The sequence below is a fragment of the Castor canadensis genome, chromosome 3 (assembly GCF_047511655.1).
Source record: "Castor canadensis chromosome 3, mCasCan1.hap1v2, whole genome shotgun sequence".
Taxonomy (NCBI): Eukaryota; Metazoa; Chordata; class Mammalia; order Rodentia; family Castoridae; genus Castor; species Castor canadensis.
In genome coordinates this window covers 57,931,946-57,951,103 of record NC_133388.1, presented here as the reverse complement: position 1 = coordinate 57,951,103, position 19,158 = coordinate 57,931,946, and the positions used below count along the sequence as shown (strand labels likewise).

Sequence of the window (19,158 nt, the reverse complement as noted above, 5' to 3'; positions counted from 1 at the left end):
AAAATTTTTTTAAAGGAAAACATATATCAGGGCTGTTCTTGAATGGGACAATATATGAATATATGCTTCATTTCTATATTGTAGGCATGTAGAACAGTTCTTACATATAATAGGAACTCTGCAAGAAAACTTTACCCTTAATGTATTAAGATAGTGTGGTAGTTGGGTACTGATTCAGAGAGGAAAAGGAGACAGATACAGGGAAAAATGCTTGAGGAAAAGAATGTCCAGAAAAAAAAAACTACACCAAGCCATTAACAGTGGTTTTCTTTAAATGCGGCATTATAGTAAATTTGACTTTCTTCATATAGTTCCTTCATTTTTCAATTTGTACAATATGTACAAAACATATTAACAATTAATAAATCCCAAGAAACCCAGAGAAACTTAATATACTATTTAATCTATATTCTCATTCAATGAAAACTTTACTTTTTAATGATACAGAAGTACTACTGTGGAAATGGTGTTCTGGACAAGATATTAACACTTGTTTATTTCAAATGTTACTGATTTGTTATCTCCAGTATTCTTTAACAAGCATGTTCAGAGTACAGGGCCTTTATGTCCTTCTAGCATCCTCTTTTCAACCTATGTGCTGAAAGTTAGTTCAAGTATCACTTCTCTGTAAAACTTTTGCCCTCCCTGAGGCTGACCTGGTTCTTCAATCTGACTACACATTGCACATGTTGTAAATACACTTAACATGTACTTGTGGTTCTGCTGTGTATTTCCTGCAATATCTACTTTCCTGACCAGGCAGCCCCTTGAGGGCAAAGAATCTTTTACTCGATTGATAAAGCCTGGTACCTTGCGTTACTGCTTGGCACAGATCAGGAAGCTGTGAAATAACTGAGAAAGGTAGATAAGGGAGAAGCCAGAAATTTACAAAGCTACAAATGTATTACATAATAGAAATAAGCATAGTAGATAAGAATCATGCATATTTTGTAACAAAGTGTTAAATAATAAAGAATACAGTGATTCTACAACTACTGACTCATAGTACAATCTTATGAAAAATACATAAAGTTCAGGCAAGTTCATAATGAAGAATTTGAGATTTGCAGTATATGTGAAAAAGGTAAGACATTCAAAAGAGGACTCTTATAAAGTTATTTTTGTCTTTTGCGTTTAAAGATTTTAACAGATAAGTCTAATTGAATTTTAAGAAATCAAAGCCATAGGGAAAAGGCAATGGGAAGATATTATTTAATTTTATCACGATGGTTTATAGGTATTTATTTTTAATGTTGTCTCACAATGAAAACATTTCAAATAAAGCACAAAAAATTGAAAGGTCTGCACCTTGTGAGATCCACATTTATTCATAATGTACTTGCTAGAAATGAAAATACAGATGCAATTTCTGCCATACAATCTATACATAGCCCTCACTTTGACTTTTCTAGTCTGAAATGCTATTAATGCTACTACAGGAGACACAACAATCCAAGAAACTTGAAATGCATGATATGAGACCCAAGTTTCTCATTCTAAACATAAAAATAGACAATTTGAATAAATTGGTTTTCTGTCAACTCTTCCAGTGTATCACAGATTGTGAAATAAAACAAGTTTTAAAAGGAAAATATTTTCATTTCTTCCTTGATAAGGAAACTGAGGAAATTAAATCTTTACTTGGAAAATGACTTTCTCGCTTTCCTTACTCAAAAGAATGTAAACAAAAGTTAGTTCATTTGAACTATGTAAGAAAATATTCTACCAGAAAAAAGATATCAGTGTATACATATGTACTTCTATTTTAAAATGTATATATACTTATAGTGTACTGTAGTAGTAGATATTAAAATGAAATTTATACTGCATTTTAGAAAATCATAATAAAGTAATGAGAATTTTCTTCAATAGGACAAGCAGAGTCTTATTTTCAATAACAGTATAACACTAGTTCAATTATACTTGAGTTCTTGGAGAAATAGCTTGTAACCGACATATATGTTCTAGAGTACAGGGCATAATTGATACTAAAATATAAATAAATAAATATTATTTCAAAGAAATTATCTATTAATTTAAATCACTGTTAAGAGGCCAGAATTCAAGAATTCTGATTCTGACCAGATATAAATAAATACACAAAGTTAAGACCAAAGTAAATAGTGAATATGTAGATGGAAATAATCCAAATCAACCAAATATACTGAGTAGATGTCTGTGTGTGTTTGCTTCAAGTACAAGAGATTTGTTAAAAAAAATTACTGATACCATGTGAGTTTCATCTTGTACTCATTGACACTCCAAGGTAAACAACATCCTTATTTCAGACCACACGGTTTTAGAGGAAAGACATTCTACCACATTTGAGTGATTCTCTGTGTCCATGGCAGCAGTTGTCAATCTCTTCTTTGCTAGCACATTATACAGGTTAGTTCCATAAACCTGAGGCATGGCTGCACTCAGATTTTGATAAATCATTAAGTCATTTTACATAGAACTACACAGTCTGCAACTGTAACAATAGTTAATGAGACAGTAATGCTGTCTCTTAATGGATGTAATGAGGTAAATAAGATAAGCCACTAGTTGAGTGTAATTGTCAGCATGTTTCTTGTAACTCCACTGAATTTTCTTCCACATATAAGGTATATTCAATATAAGAGATAAGATTGCTATTTCTTCCATAATCTCTATTTTAAAACCTCCATACACTAATATTGGAAATATTCCAATCACCACAAATCATAGCTGATTCTTAGACCACTATGAATGGGAAAACTGCCTTATTATACAAAATTTATAAGAACATGCACTTTGTGGCCATTGAAAAAAAATTCACATGATGGTATAATGAAAATTTGAGAATTTCCTTAATTAAAAAAATTATAAGTCAAAGACTAACAATAAGGTTTAAACTAATAAGCTTGACTCATTTTCATTATGATTAATATTTGTCAATCAAAAACATATTATAAGGTGCACTTAAAAGATATTCATGGTGAAGATACTCAGGTATGCTAAAGATTCCTCATTTATTAGTAGATCTATTGACATTTGTTTCCTTTTAGCAACCATGACCGGTAGCACCAATGTTTAATGAAACGCAGGAAAACTTACACTTACGTATCACTAAAGAAATAAAGGTTGCCACCAGAAGCTTACTGCAAATAATTCCCGATGTATAAAAATACAAGAACATTATCGAGTGAATTACATGATACATAGTATGTAGAATTTTTGTGGAATTGTGTTATCTTTACCCTGGTATGAGTTATTAAAATCTATTTGGCTAAGTTTCTTCTCATAAAAATTACTTTTTTAAAATATTACTGAACTAACCTTTCTTAAAAATCACGCTAGTCTATCATTTATGTATCTATAGTAGCTCCCATTGTTCAAGATAAAATGGCTAAACCCCAAAGTTTGTTTCCTATCTTATCTGCGGTACCTTAATAAGCTGGGGTACTTCTCTATTTAGGTCAGCAGGACTTTTCCTCTGCTTAACTTGGTTCATTTTTAAATCTTCACCTTCTTTTCTTCTATCCAAGAATGAGTTTGGCCTTACCATGTCCATTCAATGAATCTTCTCCATTTTTCAAGGCCCAGTATACGTTTTCTGTTCTATTTAGTCTTTACTGATTTCTGAATCTTTTATTCATTTTCTACGTCTTCGAATTATAATACGTTCATTTATTCAAACATGTTCTTCCTTTCACATCAAGCTACAACATGCTGGTGTCATCAGTAGGGCTTCCTAGTTCTTCAGTAGCTCCCAAGACATGTGACATTTTAAATTATTTTAGAAGTGTTTAAAAACTTCTTGAATGATTGATGGGTGATCAATCAAAGTTACTAAGCAAGGAAGGTAAGAAAAATATTAATGAATAATTACCTCTTGGTTATCTAAGGTTTAATTATAAAGCATATAAATTTCAAGATCACTTTTTTCATGCAGGAAACTTTTCTGCTTTGATTTTAAACATCCACAAAATAATAGATTTTTATGTTAGCGTTTTTGCTGTATTTTGATTTGGTTAAAGTAATGATACAAATGGTAGGAATAACATACTCAAGTATGGAAACATTTAGTAGCATTGAGTACTCTGTCCTCTCTGTGACTTTCCTCATTTAGCAGCAAAAAAGACTAACCAGCTCTGGAACAAAATGACCAAGTGGACCATAATCTCAGACTTGTGCCACTTACAATCCTGTGAGTAAATCATGTATAAAACAAGCCCTGTGTATAAATGTCTTCATACCAGATGGCATGCTTACTGTTTCCGCCCATGATATGCATTAGCATAAATACATCTTATTGTACTCTGTAAATAAAAAATGCCTTCAATTTTGTACTGACACATACTTTAAATTATTTCACCCATAATAAATTAGGAGAGGCTAACAAAACAGAATCGACAACGTTTTACAAATCTAGCAACAGAACAGGGAGAAAGCCCACATTTAGAACATACATGAGTTAAAATACCACAGGATCTGCACGTGGAAATTCTAAGGGGAAGGGAAATGTACATCCATACACTCACGTACAATGCTTATTTTTGAAAGAGTTGGGAAATCTTATTATAGAGGTATTGTTAGTTATCTGAAACATATGGGGAAGGCAGGATCCTGGAGGTAGCAACTCTGAAGGTTTTGATATTGGAGGATGGAGGACATGCAGTGCCATTCAATCAGGAAAACAGGTTTGGCAGCAACAGTTGTGGCTGTTCCAACTTCCCTCTCCCAGCAGGTGTTGCTATGGCACAAGAATAGTCTCTGAGGGATTTGATAGAACACAAAGTATAAGATGAAAGAACAAAACAGAAAATCATTCACTGCATGGCATTCATATTTTCTCTGCAACACAAGCTAAAACACTAGTTGCAAATAAACACAGGTTCTATTATTGCTGCCTCACGAACAAATAAGTAGATGGGTCATAGGTTAAACTTATTGAGGTACTGTTTTTTTGTTTTCAAATATTTTGAGTGGTTATTTTGATTTTAACATAATTTGGTTATGTCGTTTAAGCTTATAATAAAATATTTACCAGAATCATTGAAATAAATCTCGGTTAACAAGAAAATTTAAAAGTATACCTTTTTACTTTTTCTAACCTCCCTTCCTTGACTTATTATATATGTTTCTCATACACTGATATATAGGAACACGAAGCCCCAGAAGTAAAACATTGTGTTTCTTTAAACAATAAATAAAGAGGATCAAGATTTTTCACCTTACTAAACTCAAATTATGTAAAAATTTTAGCAAAGAATATGAACTAGACTGAGAATATTGGAAGAATATAGACTGTACAACAGAAGCACTTGCTTTTCTTCTGCAATAAGAAATAGCATATTATAAGAGTCACAACAGCAAATAAGGTGCTGAGATAATTATTAAGCTATGACTACATCCTTTGATAAAGAAGTAATCAAACATACAAACATTTCTGGGAACTAGGGACAAATCCTCAACTTACTTCTATTTGAGTTTATTTTCATGCTTATTTTGTTTTTTAGTGCATAGTGAATCTGGAAAACTATAGCTGTTTGGGATAACCAACTAATTTTAATTAAAAGAATTGAATACCACATTCCAAATAATACATAAGCTAAAATAATAGGCAAGAGAAAGTCTTACAGCTAAAAAACTAGCTCAGAATTCCACACTCCTACAATTCTTATATTCCATATTATATCTGCATGCTTGCTCACTTATTCTTAAAGATGTACAAATGATTTATACAAATACATTTGTATGTGTGTTTACATGCAACATCCCTTAAATTCATAGCAAGTGTTCTGGGAGTAACACATACAGGACCCCATATATAAAATTTTGTGCCTTGTAATGAAATTAATATCTATTTATTCTAGCATACTTTTTTGAGCCCCTTAGGTATATATATTTAAGACTGAGGTTAAAAGACATAAATTAGTACATTAACCATCTTTAGAAATTACAGGATCTGGGGCATGGCTCAAGTGGTAGAATGCCTGCCTAGCAAATCTGAGGTCAAAGTTCAAGACACAGTACCACCAAAATAAATTTTAAAATCCACTATGCATTATGAAAATTAATAAGCACTGAAATTTGTTAGCATTGGTAATTCCTCATACCTATTTCTTTTGCTTTTTCTTTTTTTGGCTGAACTAGGGTTTGATATCAGGGCTCTACACTTGCCAAGCAGGCACTCTACCACTTGAGCCGTGCCCTCCAGTTCCAACCTAATATTTCTCAATTAGAAGGCACTTTTTGTTAAACATAGAGAAATCAAAAGAATTGTATTGTACAAGATTAAAAATTTGACTTGGAGTCATTGTTTAATTCACATATTACATGTGTAATCTTCGCAAAGGAAAATCTTAATCTCAGCTTTTCTCATCTGCAAATTACGTTGATACAAATAAAAAGTTAATGAGCATTTAGATAAAATGGCACAACAGATAGGAAAGCGTCCACTACATTGTAAAGTTTGTTGAGTTCTGTAAAAAGCAAAGTACTAGTAAAGAGCAAGCTTCAGGTACATGCCAAGATTCTTATCCTACTTCTATCACCTACTAGGTTGGTGGTCTTATGAATGTTATCATGTTATGTAGAGGACATAATAGAACTACTTTACCTTTTCTTTTCATAATCATATGATCTTAAGTACAAGGTGTGGGATATAGTAAACTAAACTAAATATTAGTTATTATCATGCTTTCTTATCATTCTCATGGCTACCATATTAATTTATGCACTATGTATATACCTCTATATTGGAGGCATCTGAACTACATCTCATTCAGACTTAAGATGCCTCAAGTGTTCACCACAGGTACATATGTAGCCAATAAATCTTCATATAAATAAAATATATAAATATGTTTATATATACATATATGTGTGCGTATGTCATTACCATCATCAGGTATCTAAGAGGTATACATACATATTAGAAGAAAACAGCATTTTGTGAAGTGTAAGAATAAATCTACTTATTCTGAATAGTTATAGACATCTTCAAGGACATCCAAGGAAAGGTTGCATTTGTCTGCAATTCGCCATAATAGTTTGATTTCTATGTCTTGATATTGTCATAAAATGGCACATAACAGAGATAGTCCAGCTCTCATTCTATCTCTATGAGGTAATGAGGTCTGGATATCCCTAAATAAATCTATTCCTCCCTTATGAGGATGACAAAATGTCAGCACTGTACATTTTCACAAAGGTCAGGGTGTTACCATGAAAACCAGGAACCAGAAAGCAAAAGGAGCTATCTGATCATGTTAATTATGTTATTGCTTTCCTGTGGATGAAGAAATTCTAAATTAAAAGGAAGATGAGCTATAAATTATATATCAAATGCATCTTATAAAAGCATAGAAAAAGAAAGAGGCTTTAAAGCAATCTGTAATTTATTTTAGTTTCTAGAGCAACTGTTGTTCACAGTGGTAAACTCTTCAATGCAGAATGGCTAAAAAAATCAATTTATTTCCACAATGAAAAGGCCATTTGTCTCCTTATAGAACCCATGTGACATTGTTAGGTCTTTTATAAATGATCACTCTGGACACTGCCTGTGGTTTACAAATTCCCTAATTACACCACTCATTGTCTACCACTGCATATGCCTTATCCTCTGGAAATAGACACTATCACCATCTTAATAAACATTTGACATAAAATGAATCTGGCTCTTTCATGTTTTATCAAGAGCAAAATGAAATGACCAGTGAACACAATGTTCCATCATCAGATCAGAGCCACATATTCGTTAAAGCAAATGAGGTTTAATTAACAGATCCGTTAGTAGATAACTGGTCAATTAAAAAAATAGGTGAAGAGTTTTCTTATACCACATGAAATCCTTATTAACAAATATTCTATGGATGTATGATCGCATTTTATGATTCATTCTGCTAGTCTGAAAAGTATAGAAAACTGCAATAAAAATATGGACCTAATTTTAAAACTACATAAAGGCTCATATAATTTCATTGGCTGGAATGATACATAATTTCTTAGCTAACAAGCAAGCATGAATAGAGGTTAGTGCAATTTTGTGAATATGGTTTTACATGCATTTTATTTTCAAACAAGAATATTTCTGTTTAAATGTCAACTAAATATATTTTGTTTACATGTATGATTTAGATAGACTTCTAAAAGTGGGCTAATTATGTTTCATTTACACTGGAATATAATTCATGTTAAAGGCATTTTAGACACTGACATTTGAATAGCTTATCATTTTATTATTTCTACTTCACATATTTAAATTACCCACATATTTCACACTGTGCATAGTCTTTTTAAAAGTGCAATGACATTCTTGTTGTTTCTCATATTTTAACCTAGTCATTATTACTGCAGAAGATCTATAAAATTTGTGAAATTCTGATTTCTTTGCTTAGCATGCATTTGAGGTGCCTAGTAGAATGACTATTACCCAACAGGACTTCAGAGGCTCAAATTCCTTAGCCAGAAACACCAGAAGGCAGACAAAATGTGATTTGAGGTTTCTGAGATGGGTTCCTCACAGCATACGTCTGGAACCTGAAATCTTACCACTTGAGCTCAATCCACAGGAAATATGGTGTTTTGTGTGAAGAACCTGGGTTCTGCAGGCAGAATTGACCTAAATTCAATACTTTATGTCACTACATAATAACTTTGAGGCCTAGGAATGTCATTTGTGATTTATAAAGCTCAAGATTCTCATACGAATGAATGTGAATATAGTCACAGAGCCTCCTCCAAATGGTGTCCTGATTTCTTTTTTTTATTATTATTCATTTATTCACATGTGCATACATTGTTTGGGTCATTTCTCCCCACTGCCCCTGGCTCCCACCCTCTCTCTCCCACCCCCCTCGCTTCCAGGCAGAACCCGCTCTGCCCTTATCTCTAATTTTGTTGAAGAGAAGACATAAGCATTAATAAGAAAGACTGATTTCTAATTGTTAAGGATTTAGCTCAGCCACTAAAGTATGATAAACACTCCAAACATCTTAATTGTTCTGTGTGTGTATGTAAATAGTCATTCTACATGATATGGGCTGCAATTTGTTTGAAAATCTCCAACACAGGATTTACTAATTAGGTGGAGAAATGTTTGTTACCAATTTAAACCATTTATATTAATGTATTTTTTGTATTTTGACATACTATGATAAAAGTTTGAAAAATAGGTTCACCATACACAATATGATCTCCGTTAATATGCTATAAGTTTTAAGATATATTCCAGATATATTGCTAACATTTAAATTATGCTACTCAAGAAAATATTATACAGTTATAATTAGGTAGCAATTAAAAAACCCAAACTATCTGTCCACTGATTTCCAGATGACTAGAATGAGTATCAATATCTTAAACTACACCAGAGTATTAACCGAGCACAATGTTGAAAATGATATGGAGAACTAATTACTGTTCAATCTATGAACATTGATTTGAATAGATAAGGCCTCTCCCCATTTTGTGAGTAGGATATGTCACTGGAAAGCAGAACTTACCATCCTAACACTCTTCATGGTGGCAATCTTGGACTACAGCTCTGGCTGTCTTCTGTCCTATGATCAGAGTATGAATGTTACCTGAATCCCTTCTAGAAAATCTTAAACCTATCCACAGTAACCCTCTCCTACAATGCCTTTATCAAAGGAATGTGACTATCAGAATTGCCAGAGATAGTAAAGGGACATACCCACTTAATCTATGATTTTAGTGCATGCTGAAAGCTCTAATATTGCATTTGGAATCTGAGATTGAAAGCCAAGTCAGGATATAGCTGTAGTATGTGAACAAATTATATAAGATATTGTGCCTAAGCTCATTTTTTCAAAAATGAAAGGTGTTAGGTAATTTATAAATGACCTCAAGTATTTTAAAATTATGCCAATAATTGAGACATTTAGAAGTGATTTTTAAAGGTTTTATGTAATAGGAATATGAGAACTGGCCCTAATAATCTTATTTTCATTTATTTGAAAATGCTTGTTCAGAATATATGAATATCCTATCATTACACTATCAATACCATAATTTAATGATTTTTCTATATTTTCCTAATCTTTTTAAAGTCTCCCTGATACCTAACTATGAAGGATGAATAATTTTAAAAATTGTGAAATCTAATGAGGCCTTGTAACATTGACAATGCATTTATTTGCAAGCAGATTTTGGGGAAAAGGTTTTTTGCATTAATCACAGTTCAAGTTTCTATTTTGGAGTACTTAAATAACTTTGATTTAAAATTCCAAATGTAAAATTAAACCTACAGGCATCACAGGTACAAACCAAATCACTATAACTGTTCTGTCTGATGCCAGAAGACTTAGAGTTTTGCATAGATTTCGCACACCGCAAAATGGTGCTCAAATTTTTGGTCTATGGGGTCAGTCAGTATGGCTATTTCTATTTATTTGTCTGTTACCAAATTAACTGTCAGATTTGTTGTCTAACCTATAAACATAAAAATGTGAAATGTTATCATAATTACCTAAGTTGTGAGCATAATACCATTTCCCCAAACTTTTATCTTCTCCTCTCCCCAAAAAAGGGCTAGCTCTGGCTCCACAGCTTTAAGACAATATGGCCTAATTTATATTCCATTCTTTACTCTAAATCCATTGGAGACATTTATTTTTCATTAGTTAATTCATATTTATCATAAGTATTTTTAACCCTAGTAAATTATTGTGACTTGTAATTTTGTAGGTAAATTATAAAACTAACAAATGATTTTTCAATCCTCATTAGAATATAGAAATCTATATTCAATAATTTAAATTTCAAATAGCCACTCTGCACCCATTGCTTTCATTAGAAAAGGATGAAGAGCTGAGGAATCATAAGTCAGGCATAGTTGCTTACTTTTTATTGATTTATAAAGTATGGGATAAACTGTAACTTGTAGAACCTTTGTTATTATATTTGAAAAAAAATAAGATATTTCAAGATGATAATTATAAGAAAAGTATAAATCCAATGTCATTGCCATGGTTGTATGGATTCAATTTTATGTGAGCAAACTGTAATCTAAAATATGATTGTTTATCAAACTATTATAGAAAATAATTAATTTAATGGTGCCAGTCTTTGCATTCATATTATCCTAAACAATAAGTGGTGAACATAATAATTTATGCTTCTCAAAACAATGTGCAACTAAAAATATATTAAATATTCCCTCTCATTCTTTTAAATGTCATTGAAAAAAGAATTAATACAATCATCACTTCCTGTGAGTGTCTATAATGCTACCCACAGCCTATTTAAGAAGATGTTAAAAATCTGGGGATAGATGTCCTTTATACCAAAATATCATATTTAAACTCTGATGGTCCCTTCCCCATTCTTTCATCTTTTCCTATCCCTTCCCCTCTTCACTGTTTCCTATTCCCCACCTTCATTTTCTCTCTTCTTCACCCTTCCTCATTCCTTCAAAACCAAATTTCTTAACCAAAAATAAGAGCTCACTCCATTTTCAAATATATGCAGCAATATTAACATATGGAACAAATATAATCATTCACATAACTCTTAGTGCTGAAGAAGAGGTGTTGAAGGTTCTGGAGACATTGTAAATACATAGGTTTCCACTATATAGTCTTCTTTTCCATACAAATTGAGGAGTTTTTTTTCCCCTTGATTTCCATTGATCTTTTTTTTTTCATTTAATGGTTTCTGTTTTTCCTATCATCTCCTTTGACTTTTTAAAAATCTTTGCTTTTTATACTCTTCTTGGATGTGTCCATCTGTTTCTAGTTAATGCAATTACTTGTGAGGTCCGTGACTTGTGAGGTTATACTTTTCTCCTGCTCATTGGACCTGATTTTCTAATTGGTCACCAGAAACACAAGGCTGTCTTACCATCCCCTCAGCTACAATTAATCCCAAATCAATTTGTTCTTCCAGACCTCTTTCACAATCTAAAATCCCTTACTCAACATGTGGTATTACCACATTCTAAACAAGCAAGGCATGACATTTTAGTATCATAGAAGCATAACATTTTAGAAGAGATGAAGAACTCATTTACAACTATGATTTTCAACTATGAGATTTTTTTTTACTGTGTATGCCCGTGTATGTGTGAAATAGAAGTCAGAATATTGTATCCAAATATAACTTACATACAAGTCCTATATATAAAAGAGAAAAACATTTTTCTCTAATTAAAGTTGGAAGAAGAAAAGGGAGTTATATGCTCAGTTGGTCATTTTCCTTCTTTCTGCAGTTCAGTAGCTCTTGAGAATATTCCAAACAATGCCTAGCTGCCATTAGAACACCATTTGGAAGTCAGGTACCCTCTGATCCCTTTATTCTATAAATGAAAAGTTTTGAAGCCTAGCCAACCCAAAGCCATAAAGCTACTAAGTGGAAAATTTAAGCCTGGACCCAAGTCTAGGATCTGTACTGCATTACACTGCCTTATGTCAATCATGCTCTTTCTTAAATTGACTTGAGAGCATTGGTCATTGACTCAACTGCCCTTTAGTAAGAGAGGTTGTGGGTGTTCCTCAGCACCTCATTGATTCCTATCAATCTCCCCAGCTGAGCAATCATACCTCCATACATGCAATCAATCTTTAACTTTTTCTTGGGCTCCTTTGCACCTACTCTATTTCCTAAAACTCCATCTTTAAAAGATTCCAAAACTGTGGTCGACAGAAATCTGAGATGCAAAGAGATTAAGTGACTTCTTACATGTAGTTCATGAGTGAGTAACAAGGGTTTTCCATTAGTTGAGCTTTCTGTCTTTTCCTGTCGTATCTGACCACTTCTCGTAACATATTTCGTCTCCCCACTGGCTTCATTTCTATTTTAATTAATCATTTTTACCTTCTTTCTCACAAAATATCTAAGTTACTCACTGAATACTCCCTTACAACACAAAGAAGTCTGTACTGTTTGGGAAACAGGAGAAAGATTTTCCTTTCCCCATTTGACAGGCTCTTGGAATATCTTAATTTTTTAAAAAGAAATTGACATCACTGTGTCTCCTTTTTAACTCTGCAGGTTCACCTAATGAGTAGTCTCCCAAATCTCCAATCAGATCATATCACTCTCCTGAGAAAGTCTGTTGTTTGTTCTTAATTGGGCAATTAAGATCTAATGTGATTTGTTTCCTCCTAGTGCCTCATCCCTAATCCAGTTCAGATGCCACCTGCCCTTCAGAACTCTTGCTGACCAGATTGAGTAACAATTTCCTGTGTGCTTCCATATTACTTTAATAGTGCACTAAAGCAAATGAAAGGTTGTTATTAATGTCATTCAAGTGTTATCATACTAGAATCTATGCATTATAAAATATACCCTATACATTTTCATTTCTTTCTGTATCCCACTTCCTAGTGTGGTTGTTGAGTAAATCTTCTTAAATTTAATGTGCACTATGTTCATGAATCAATTCCACAGTTGGGAGTGACACTGATATACTTGCTTGTTCTTTACCATTGCAAGACATTGGGCAAGTTCCTACTTGCATTTTCACTTAGCCTTCCTTTTCAAATTTGAATTTGGAAGCCTCAATCTTCTTCCACTACAGAAAGTTTACTTAGGGTGAAGAGTTCTTTAATGAAAGTCAGATATAGGTGATGGAAGGGAAAAGTACCAGTGGCCCGAGCTGTACACACTGGTTTAATTTCCTGTGCTAGATTTCCCACTTAAGTAAGAAAACTCCAGAAACTTCTGCCACAATATGCCTTCCTTTTGTGTTTTTTAGCAATTACTCTCTTAAATGATTTAGCATATTTTAATATGACATTTAATAAGCCTCTTTTAGGTGATTTTTACATTGAAACATTAAAACATTGTTGGTTATTTGAGTTGTTGTCAAAAAAATGGAAAATAGGACAATAGCCCCAAATAGTGCAATCTCCATCAATGCTAACTGGTGAGAATAATTTAAACAAAATATGGAAAACTGACATTTTTCTCCAACTTAGGTAAGTGTGAGAATAAAGTCTTTAGAAAAATGTGCCAATTTTGCCATTTTCTTTTATTATTTTAAACACCAAATGTGAAGAAAACTGTATTATCTATTCAAATATAGATCCCATACAGTTCGCTTAGACACTCCAGATTTTTGCATTTACATGTCTGACTAGTGAAGAATCTACATCAGACACTAAACAATGCAGAACTAAAGTAAGCCAACAGAGGTAATAAATCCAATTTAATAATTCCTGATAGAATTTTAAATTTTGATAGAAAAACCATTCAAAATTTTAATAAAACCACATTTAAGAAGCAAAATCCATTTTGAAATAAACAAAGTTAGCTATAAAAAAATTCTTCTTTATAAATATTATTTATCTAAATATGAATTTATATAATCATGCCTTTATAATGTAGTAAGACACTAATATTTTCCTTTACTAAAAACACAAATTCAAGGAATTTGAAGCATGATCTGTGAGCATGCTTAGCCCAAAATTTCCTAAAATACAGTGTGGATATATATTCAAAGAAATGTACATATTCAATAAGAACAGTATTCTGTAGTACAGTGCCTCCCTGGAAAAGTCATAGAGCACAATAGTCTCTTAAGTTTATAACACAGCACAGTAAAGAAATCTGCCTGAACATGCTTAAGTACAGGCTCAGTATTATAGGTAGAGAGGAGAACCTATAAAAAAGAAAGTGGGAAACATAGATGAAAGATACATAGGGACAGGAGCAGAAAAATTTATATGATAGTAATGAAACTTGGGGAATTGCAAAAATAATCTCAGGTATACCAGCAGCATAATTTTACAATTTGGACCATCCTAGCAGACAACAGTAAGCTTAGCAAGGCCCTCAATAAAGTATACATGTGAATAAGGAATAAGAAACTACTGAGATTTTTGCCTCAATCTTTATAAAATATACTGATGTTTGTATGGATAAATGGCAGTTATGTCTTGCTTTAGCTTAGTTTCCTAGTAAATCTATAGAGTCCAGCCTTGTTATTATTTTATTTCTTAATAAATAGAATTTCTCAAGTGTAGGCTCAAGACCAACATACTATGGCTGCCAGGAAAAATATGACTGCTTTTATAGATAACATTTTATTGGAACAGCTGTGCACATTCATTCACTCATTCATTCATTATCTATGGCAGCTTGCCCATTTTAATTGCATAATAGAACAGTTGTGAGAGAGCCCATAGGGCCTGAGAAGCTGAAAATTACTACCTAATACTTCAAAGAAAGTTTGCCCACTGCTGGTCTCCATCATTAATTCAGAGGTCATGGATTGTATTTCATAATGTTACATTGTAGGAAAGAAATGAATTGTCCTCTGTCATGTAACTCAGATACCAATTACATAACTTTTGACTGCATGGAAGCTTCATCTGATCAAAGTATGTGTCAGAGTTTCATATGTTAGCTTTATACTTAGGACATCCTCTTACATAATGGCTTCATTGTAGCCATTCTAGAGAACTGAAATTTTAATCAGCAAAATTTCATGAGCTTTTCCGCTTTTAATGGAAAAGGGCAAAGAAGCAAATCCAATTAAGTGAATTTAATCATTTTTCCTTTGCCTCTTGCTTATTCTCAATTCTTATTCCTTGTGTACTACAGTTCTATATTGTCAAAAATTTTCATTTTGCATATGCAAATGCTTGTGGAGACACTTGCTAACTACCATAATTATAGTAACTACACAGGTAACAGCAAAGCTCAAAGTTTGAGCTCATTTTTCCAGTGTCCATCACTGTGCTCCTATGTGTATATTCCAAGCTCTTGTTTAATCCTCTAAATCTTGTTCCATTTCATGCTATATAAACTGCCCATGAACTCTAAAAAGGGAGGAAAAAAATTCTTCAAAATCTGTATTGAGTCTTCAGTTATATTTGTCTACCAGATGTGTCACCGTGGAATTCCACAACCAGTCTCATTGATTAAATTTTCAAGGCATGATGTACATGTCTCTGAGTTTACTATAAACCCATCAGTTTGTTGAGTCATGCATAGGAATACATGCAAGCTAATGAGCACACAAAGACCTTACTATGGCATAGTACTGGAGGAAGCAATGGGGTATTTTGTAGCAAACTCTCTGAAAATGAAAAAAACCTACTATAAGAATTATATAAATGCAAGTGAATACCAAGCAAGTGAAGCAAGTGGCAATATTTTAAGGATTTGATTTTAACTGTTGCCAGTATTTCAAGCTTGCATTTTTCAACAAGCTTATGAATGATTTTTATTTTATAAAATTGAATTGTAGCAATAAGTTTCAATGTATTTAACTTTTAATTGAGACACTTACAATTATTATATTGTACATTTAAGTTACCTGTAGTCTAGCCAGATAAAGTATAGCTTCAGTGATAAAAATTATAAAATTAAACAAAATTTGTTTATATTAGTATAGCTCCTACAGTAAAAGCAAGAAATGAAGAATCATTTTAATATTCCTGAAAGTTTCTAGTTCCTACATATTTTGTCAAATATCACTGTCACTGTCACAATTGGTGAGCAAAAGTTTCTAATATTAAACTAATGTGAAAATATGTCTCCATATGTACATTTTTTAATAATTGTCTCATTCTCTTTGATTCACTCGACTAATTTGTATAAATTTCCTCTGTTTTCTCTTATGAGTTCTAATGTTAATATAGTCTAAGATTTGTTTCCATAAAATAGCTTGTTAATTCTGATTTATTGTATAAGATACCCATTTTCATATTAAAATATTGCTAGGCAAGCATTGTGTCACTTGAACCATATCCTCAGTCCCTTATTTCTTTAGTTATTTTATGGATAGGGTCTCCTGTATTTGCACAGGGCCAGTTTCAGATTATGATCCTCCTATTTGTGCCTCCCAATAGCTCAGATTACAGGTGTGAGACACCATACCAGGTCCATCACTTTTACTCAGATTTCTTTCATTTTTTTTGTTTTTGTAGTTGTACTGGGTATTGAACCCAAGGCCTTGTACAGGCTAAGCAAGTGCTCTAACACTTGAGCGATGCCCCACCCAGTAAGCATTTTTAAAGATATCAGCTGAATTACAAAATCTCAACTCTGCAGAACTCTATACTGCATGCTTGTATTCCACAGTATTGCAGACAAAAGTGGAACATCAAAGCCAGCTTCAGCATGAAGACAGAATGTGTAATCGCCTTCAGTGACTCATCCTTTAGGCTGAGCATTATCTTCTCCAGTTCTCTCAACGCACAATTTTCTGGGCAACTAGCCTCATGAACATGCTACTTGTATAGCCACTTTATTTTTTAAATTCATTTTTATTTTGGCTGTACTCCAGCCCTTTTGGCTCTGCATCTTTTGGAGGTAGGGTCTCACTTTCTGGCCAGGCCACCCTGGACCATGATCCTCCTATTTTAAGCTTCTTGTTGTTAGGATGATAGGTGTACACACCACACCCACCTTTTTTTCCATCTCAAAAATGGTTTAGCCCTAATTGGCCCAATCTCAGCCTCCTGGTTAGCTCGGGGTAACAGGCACATGCCACCTCAATCTGCTATTGGTTGAGATGGGATCTTGTGAAGTTTTTGCCTTGGCTGGCCTAGAACTGCAATCTTCTGATCTCTGTCTCCCAAGGAGCTAGGATTACAGGCAAGAGTTACTGGCTGCAGCCACTTTAAATGGGTTGCACACTTGGCTTAATGATCTGATATTGCCAGTGTGAATTTTTTAACAAATTCTGAACAACAGACCCACATTTTAATTTTTACTGGACACCACACATTATGGATCCAGTACTGCTTGGCAGAAATAACACATTAAGTTATCATACAAATTTTTCTATTGAATAACTTTTTGAAAAGAAGAAGAGCAAGAAGGACACCAAATCTCAGTATTATAAGAGCAGGATGAGAAAAGACAACTTAAATGGTTTTTCAGACTAGATAATTTCTTTAATGATTATTTACTGAGTGCCTACTACAAGCTGTGTATTACCCCAGATGCTGAGTTACACAACAAATAATACAGACAGCCTCAGGCTTCATGGAGCTTCTATTCAAGAAAGGTCCACATTTGCCTGTGGCAGGTGGGGGATTTTTCAGTGTTTGGAAGATTTAATATTTTTATTGTATTTCTAGTGTTGCTAACCTTTTTATAACAAAACTGACAGTAGTTAAGACAGTATGATTATTATAACTAACCTCTTATTGCTAAAAACCACTTCTGGAGTAAAATCTATTCACAAGTAATATTGCATTTTCTTTTTAAGATTATAAGAAATTTTATGACTCAATGTTGGTCATTCTCGCTACATGTTCACTGATAATATATAGTTTCGGAAAGGCAGCATAAGTACATTATTTAAGATGAAAGTTAGAGTTCATTAAAGGAGTAATTTTATAATGTTCCTTTCTTTTCTCTGTGATCCCTTTTAACTTAGGTTTAACTGTATATAAGCCATGTTCTCTTTAAATGAAATCCTTTTAGACAGAAGCATTAAATCTTCAAATTTGTTTTTTGTATCACTGGTTCTGAAAAAGAAACAGGAGAACAAAAGCAGACAGGCAACCAAATGAACAAAGCAATTCTTATAATTATGTGTAAAACAATCCTGAAACAGTATCCCCCAGGTAACAAAGACAAATTATTCTAGATCTGACTAAATTGTTCTTACTCTTGTAGGAAGAAACATATGTGGATGTCACTTAGTCCATTGTTACCTAACACAGTGGTGCAACCAGTGAATACTTGTTGCTTAAATTGATATGTGCCAATAGTTTCCTATCTATATCCTAGAAGAATCCATCTGCTAATGCTAGAACCAACATTTAAAGATCAGCTTGATAGAAAAGGTTTTCTCTTTTAATCTAGAAAAGGACTAGTGTCCCCAATAGAGGTACTTTTCATCACTCCAACTTCCTTTCACATTAATTATAGTACAAAAAAATTGAATATCCTTTAAAAAGCACAATTGTGAGAAGTAAGCACATTTTGTCAGTCTGATGTATGGACCTATATTCCTTAAGGAGTAAAATCAGTCCAGTGTGGAACCATGAGAAGGCACAAAGTCACAGGTGAATAACAGCATACAAGTCAAAATACTGACTGACTGGAAACAGAAAGCCAACTGTTAAGCATCCATCCAAACTGTGCAGGTCTACTGCAGTTGGGCTGTATGTTTTCAATAAATACTATTTCACCTAGTACCATATAAGAATATTCAATTAACATCCAATCTGGTAACAAATTGGCAAAACAAGTACAGCTATG

The 19,158-nt window shown here is 33.0% G+C and overlaps 1 protein-coding gene across 2 annotated transcripts in view; it reads right to left on the bottom strand.

Moving 5' to 3' along the window:
- Mdga2 (MAM domain containing glycosylphosphatidylinositol anchor 2) overlaps positions 1-19,158 on the bottom strand; it is an 815,899-nt gene that overhangs the window by 223,314 nt on the left and 573,427 nt on the right. The window lies entirely within an intron of this gene.